Source organism: Bactrocera latifrons, unplaced genomic scaffold, assembly GCF_001853355.1.
Source record: "Bactrocera latifrons isolate USDA-ARS-PBARC rearing strain unplaced genomic scaffold, ASM185335v1 scaffold_507, whole genome shotgun sequence".
Classification (NCBI taxonomy): Eukaryota; Metazoa; Arthropoda; class Insecta; order Diptera; family Tephritidae; genus Bactrocera; species Bactrocera latifrons.
In genome coordinates, this window is record NW_017537165.1 from 150,538 (window position 1) to 157,669 (window position 7,132).

Here is a 7,132-nt window from a genome sequence, read left to right on the forward strand (position 1 = left end):
TGCCGCATCTGCAAATACGTCTCGCTTCCCTCTTGAAATCTCGGTAAAGTATATATGTACATATAAATATTCCAAATGCAAATATAAGTTACACAAGCGATTGCACAAAAGGTTCAAAGTCAACGCATGCCAACAACATCAACAAACATATAAGCGTAGCGATTGTATAACCGATTTCACTCCCATCGAATTGTTGGTAATGTATGTGGAAGCTTCCTAGAGGTAATAAAGTGAAAGTAGATCGCCACGAGAAGGCGAACATAATTCCCCAATCGATTACGATGGAGAAGACGTTCCGTTGCCCGATCGTGAAGAAGTTCGAATAGAAATTACCCGTCTGAAGGACAACAAAGCGGCGCGATAAAGAGCATACATCAACTTCCTTGTAAAATATGGTCAGACGAAAGCATGTCCAACGATTGGAATTTAAATGTGCTCTGCCCAATCCACAAAAAGGACAACTAACATGAGATAAGCCTCTTCAAGAGTGGGGAAAGAGAATTTATTGTATTGTCGTTCGTTGTATTCTTTTGTAAAGTTATTCAGAATCAAAAAAAATAAAAAATAAAAATAAAACCACACTAATTTTTCAACAACTAGAGTATTTGCTGATGCGGACAAAGCTTTGCTGTATAACATAAACATACTAGTAACAATTAGATTCGTCCGGTATACTGTAGGAATTATCCATAACCTATGGCAGCAGCAAACTTTGTTAATCTCTAACTTATTACGAGACGGAATTGTAAGAAAGTCACTATCGTCATACAGTAATCCTATTTGGATTGTAGACAAAAGGGACATAACGAACAGGACAAAAAAAACAAAGATCTGCGCCAACTACAGTGGAATAAGCCTCCTCATCATCGCGTATAAGGTTCAATCGAGTGTATTGTGTGAAAGATAAAAGTCCACTGTCAACAAACTTATTGAATGTTATCAGTGTGGCTGTAGACCTGGAAAATCAACAACTGACCAGATATACACCATGCGCCATATCTTGGAAAAAAGGCGTGATAAGAGAATCGACATACAACACCTCCTCGCCGAAAGTTGCTAAGTACCTGCCGCTATGTCTGAATTTGGTATCTCCGCTCAACTAATGCCGCTGTGTAAACTGACGTTGAGCAACACCAAAAGCTATGTCAGGATCGGGAAGGACCTCTCCGAGCGATTTGATACCAAACGAGGTTTCAGAMAAAGCGACTTACTATCGTGCAACTTCTTTAATATGCTGGTGGAGAAAATAATTCGAGCTGCAGAACTTAACAGTGTCTCTTATACACATCTAAAGCGACTTACTATCGTGCAACTTCTTTAATATGCTGGTGGAGAAAATAATTCGAGCTGCAGAACTTAACAGAGAAGGTGGCGCACGCAGATGGTATTGATATCATTCGAATAGATACCGAATAAACCGTCTCTTAAGTTCTGCTTTTCCCTGAGTGGATAAGGCAGTGAAGCAAATGAGTTTGATAGTGAAAGAGGGCAACCAAATATCTTATGTAATCAAAACCACAGTCGYCGCACTCGCTAGTATGCACCCACGTAACTTTTGACAGTCATAACTTCGATAATTTCGTCTATCTTGGAACCAGCATCAAAACCAACAACARCGTCAGTCTCGAAATCAAACGCACAGATTAAGAAGGCAGTTGAGAATTAAGTCCTCTATAGGTGAACGCAAACGCATTCCCGTGGTGCAGAGGCATGGACGATGACAACATCTGATGAGTCGACATTACGAGTTTTTGAGAGAAAAGTTCTGTCAAAGATTTATGGTTCTTTGCGCGTTGGCCACGGCGAATATCGCATTCGATGAAACGATGAGCTGTACGAGTTTACGACAACATTGACATGGTTCAGCGAATTAAAAGACAGCGGCTACGATGGCTAGGTCATGTCKAGGGAATTGTCAAAAACACTCCAGTTCTGAAGTATTCGACGCTGTACCCGCCGGGGGAAGCAGAGGAAGAGGAAGATCTCSACTCCGTTGGAAGGGCCAGGTGGAGAAGGACCTGTCTACGCTTGGAATGACTAATTGGCGCCACCTTGCGAAAAGAAGAAACGACTGGTACGCTGTTGTTAACTCGGCTATAACCGCGTAAGCGGTTTTTACGCCAATAAATAAGAATAAGTAGGAGACTAGGAAAAACGAAAGAAAAAAATTGGTTGTAAATTATTTCTTCAACCAAAAGTTCAATCATATGAGAATGTTGCAGTGTTCAAAGCTTCAAAAAAATGGTATAATTAGATTCTAAAACGACAAAGGATATTAATTAAAAGAACGATACAGAATACAGAAAACTGACCATACGCCAATTAAACATAGAAGAATTAACTAATAGATTGGCCCGTATTGGAGCGACTCTTCATATAAAGGAATTTTAACCAGTAGGAATTTAAGCGACGAAAGCTTGGATTTAGTTAAAAGTGTGTCAGAATTCAATGGGGACCAGGCCCGAGACGTAGCCTGGGGACCAGCAGCTCACAAATTATACAAAATTTTTTAATTACGGCTTAGCAGATATGGTACTATTTTCATTTAGTACGGTTCTAAACTCAAGAAGTAGAATGACTGAAAGGACTTTCATGAACTCATTTCATATCTCAATAATTCAATAATTACCAATACTCTTGATCCATCATTTTCTCGATTTAGACAAGCCAGAGAGTAGGACCTGGCTACGCTTGGAATATCTAATTGGCGAGACGTAGCGAAAAGAAGAAACCACTGGCGCGCTGTTGTTAACTCGGCTATAATCGCGTAAGCGGTGTCTACGTTAGTTAAGAAGAAGAAGAAGAGAGTAGCCGTATAGCAGTACAATGATATCGCATAACAACGTCGGAATAATTCCCAGAGACAAATGTAATAGAAGCTTTAATAACTCTTTTAGCAGATCATTTGCTCCGCACAATTCATAACCGTCACAAATTTTGAACGGAAAAGGAAAAGGAAAAAGCCCAAAACACTAAAGTGACCGTCAGGTTAATTTAAAAGGTACAACGGTCAACCTTTTGGCGCAAGAAGGATATGGCTGGGATAGTGGCTATTACGATTTAAATAACTTTAAGGAACACCCAAATTATAAATACAGAGTCCGGCACTCGAATTAAAAAAGAAATAAATTCGGTTCGGAAAATTATWTTTATTTATTTACAAAATTTGTGAAAATAATCATAAATTCAGGACCAATGGCCACCTTTTGCCTTAACTATGGCCTTGAGACGGTTAAAAACGAATCGCAAGCTGCCCGAATGTGACTTTCCGGTATTTTGGCCCACTCACGGACAATGGCTTTCTTCAGCATCCCGAGACTGGTGTATTTTTTACTTCGGATCTTGCTCTTCAAAATGGCTCAGAGAGAATAATCGATTGGATCGCATTTGSTGACTTCGAGAGCCATTGTGTGGTCGTAATAAAGTTCGAAACGTTGTTTTTTAGCCATTCTTGGCTCACTCGCACTTTGTGAGACGGTGCTGAGTCTTTTTGAATGTCCATGGTTTGCGACCGAAATGTTTGTTTGCCATCTTTGCATTTACTTTCAATCACACTATTACGTTTAAATTCCATCGCTGATCACTTTGTTTTGCGTTCACTTTTGGCAAAACGCTTTCGTATACTTGTGAACAATACTCCGAACTGTCATTCATCAAATTTATAAACAGCTGATTCCAGTGCGATAACTGCGCGAATTTTCAGAAATTGGTTACACTCGAGTGCCGGACCCTGTATAACATTCAGCTTGCAGTGGACGGAGAAGTTTCAATGGGCCGTAATAACGAAATCCATTTTTCATATCCGTTCCATCAAAGGGATACAACATTAGAAAGATCATTTAATGTAAATTTTATTCCCTGTACTCAATTAATTGAACGTTTCTATACAATTAATATTTTTTAACAAGAACACAAAATGTACTATATAAAAATAAGTCGGGTTTTCCTTCCGGACGCTATAACTCCAGAACGCASGAACCGATTTCCACGTTTTGCATTCGTTGGAAAGGTCTCGGGCTCCGTGAGGTTTACAGCGGGACACACAGCGTCATCTCTGATACATAGCATGTATTACAAACCAATATTTTAAGTAGATGGCGCCGGTGCGTGATACATTGTTTGACAACTACTCATTGTTCTCTGCTTAGTAAATTCCATGTGAGAAACCGGTATTGTGTTCACTATGAAATTGTGAAAAAAATTTAAAAAAATAAGTCATTCGTTTCCTAATATTTCAATTGGAAACCATATTGTGCAAATTTTTATTCAATTGCAACAGCAGGCATTTGTGTTTAAGGTGGTAAGTTGAACTGTGTAAATTATGTGGATCGTGCAATTGAGGTTAAATTCATCACTCTGTCCATAGTCCAAAATCCTAGACGACGACAAAATATAATAAGAGAAAATGAGACAGCGCGTGAGAACACGAACTTTTCAACGCGTGAAACACGAAGAAAAGTTGCAAGCATTTTTTCGCGCTAATAATGCTGCGGTTAATATGTTCAAAGCACAAATTTGTCATAAGCGTGGATTGTACCCCAACAGGTGAACATGTGCGAAGATTCAATGCACCCACCGTTATTGATGTTGCTTCAATTATTTTTGGCTATTCAAATAAATCGCGAAACATTGTCGTTCAGCGAAGAAACAATATCATGCATCGTGTAAATTACACCATTAAGAATTCATTTAATTTTGCATTTTCAGGCGTATCAACAAATAAAGATCTTAGCGCAATGAATAACAACAATGCGTATCGTATGATGATTCGTATTCCAGCAATTCGCTGTCGACATGTATGTCAAAGTCGAGACCGAACGCTTAGCGCAGAGAAAGTCTATCATAGAGAAGGTTCACGTTTCAAATATCGTAACTTTTCGAAGGGCTAATCGGCAGAGATGATGAAATTATATGCGTGTTTCACCACATTTAACAGCGATTGAGGGGTTTTTAGAGTCTGTGAGAAATAACATGTTAATATATGTAAATAAAAATAAAAGAGAACCAATGCAGGGCAATATACATACATGTGTATTTATATGCTGGTGATTTTTGGTTGGCGGAAAAGTTCTTGCATGTTACATATGACTTTTTCTAAAGCTAACATACTTATGAATGTTTTACGGGAAAAATTGCGCCAAAATGAAAGATATAGACGGGATTCTGCTTTTTGATTGAAAAAGTTTTTGTATACTATATACAATAGTTAGATTTTTTTCTAACTCTAATATACATATAGTACAATTATATATTATATAATAATATAATATCTTTTACTGGTCAAATTGCGCCAAGAATTAAAGTTGAAGAAGGAATCGTCAACGGAATCTTAGTTCTAAATGAATTTCGTCGCGGAAAGTTTATAAGATCGCCAATTCAATTTAATACGATTATTAAATAGTTTTATTTAAATGAAATGAATAATAAAAATTTATAATCTCCCGGGAGATTCTTTTTATTCCCTAGGAAGCAGGAGCAGTTGCAGAAGTGGGTGGTAAATTTACGGATCCCACCAACGCAGGATTTACCCACCCGCAATGCATTTGCTTGCATTAAGCACTTCGAACGAAGTGCAATGGATTTMATGCGTGACGATTTAGGTTTTTGCTTTACCAAGCCAATTCGATGCCAATGTTTTGGGAAATTTAGAAAAAAATTAGATAGAGTTAGGGATGTTATTGATGGGTTTGTGGATTATGGGGAAGGGAAACGTGAAATGATTATAGGTAGTAAGTGTTGTTTTTTTATGATAAAAGGGTTATGTTGCAATTGGAAATATGTGTTTTCATACTACATTTCCAAGACGTAACTTGCTCCGTTTGAATTGAAAGAAATTCTGAACAAAAACATCGCACCACTAAATTCAATACATCTCAATGTAAAGGCTTTAGTCTGCGATCAAGCGCCTTCAAAATGCACGAAGGTTTAAAAATACATTGTTTATATGACTATTGCCACATTTTTAAGTCCGTCCGTAATACATTTATGAAATACGATATTTCAACTCTAAATGGAATAGCCAGCTTCAAAATTATACAAAAACTTTACTCTATCGATCAGAGCAATACGCATTTTAAAATGTGCCCAACACTTACAGAGGCCCACGTTTATCCCAGCGTGTTTGAAAGAATGTCCGTGAAACGTGCAACTCAAGTTCTGAGCAATTCGGTTGCTGCTGGCATTGAAATGGCATATAGCCAAAGTCTATTCGGCTCCGACGAATATTTATTAAAATGTGCTCAGCCTACGCAGCTATTTAGCTAAAAAAATGAATGATCTTTTCGATGTTCTAGACTGTAAAAATTCTGTGTCCAAAAATCCGCTGAAATATCCGTTATTAAAGAATGAATCCGGGAAGGTCCCACGCCTCTATGATTAAATAAAATATTTTAAAACAATCAAGCTTCCAGCTTCTAGTCAGGTTAAGTGTATTGGTGGGTTTTGTTCCACAATAAGTGGAATGATTCAGTTGAGCGAAGGGCTATTTTGGGATCATGAGGAATTAAGGTTTTTATTCCTTGGGAAAATTAATCAAGATGCATTGGAGAATTTTTTGAGTCCGAGCTAGCCAGGGTATCAATACCCATCCCTCTGCCAGTGAGATACAGTATTGAAGGTAGATTAATTTCGATGAAAATTTTACGGCAAAATTTTCAAGATAAGGGGCTAATTGTGAGGATGATGACGACATAAATTTAGATTGGAACCTAGGCCCCGAAGATCGTCATCTAGATGTACAGGGAAACGAACAGGAAGCTGAGCAACTCGACCTGGAATCTTTCACTATTCCTGACGAAAATTTTGTTGAAGAGGACGACACAGCTGACGTCCAGATCAAGCGGTATTACACTGGCTATGGCATTTACCAAAAAAATTTTGTGTAACATCCATTGCGAAAAATGCACCAAAGCAATGACGAAGACACAAAGCGATTTAACGCTGTATTTGCAGGCTCTAATCAGAGCTAAAAACTATAAGTATGGCGGCGACTTAAGGCTAGTCAATCCTAGTGATAAGGTCTTCGAAGTGTGTCGACTGCAGATGATGTGGTACGTCAAGCTCTTTAACAAATATGCTCAGTGTGTAAATGTTCGTAGTCTGATGTTGTCCGCCATAAAACACTAAACGAAAA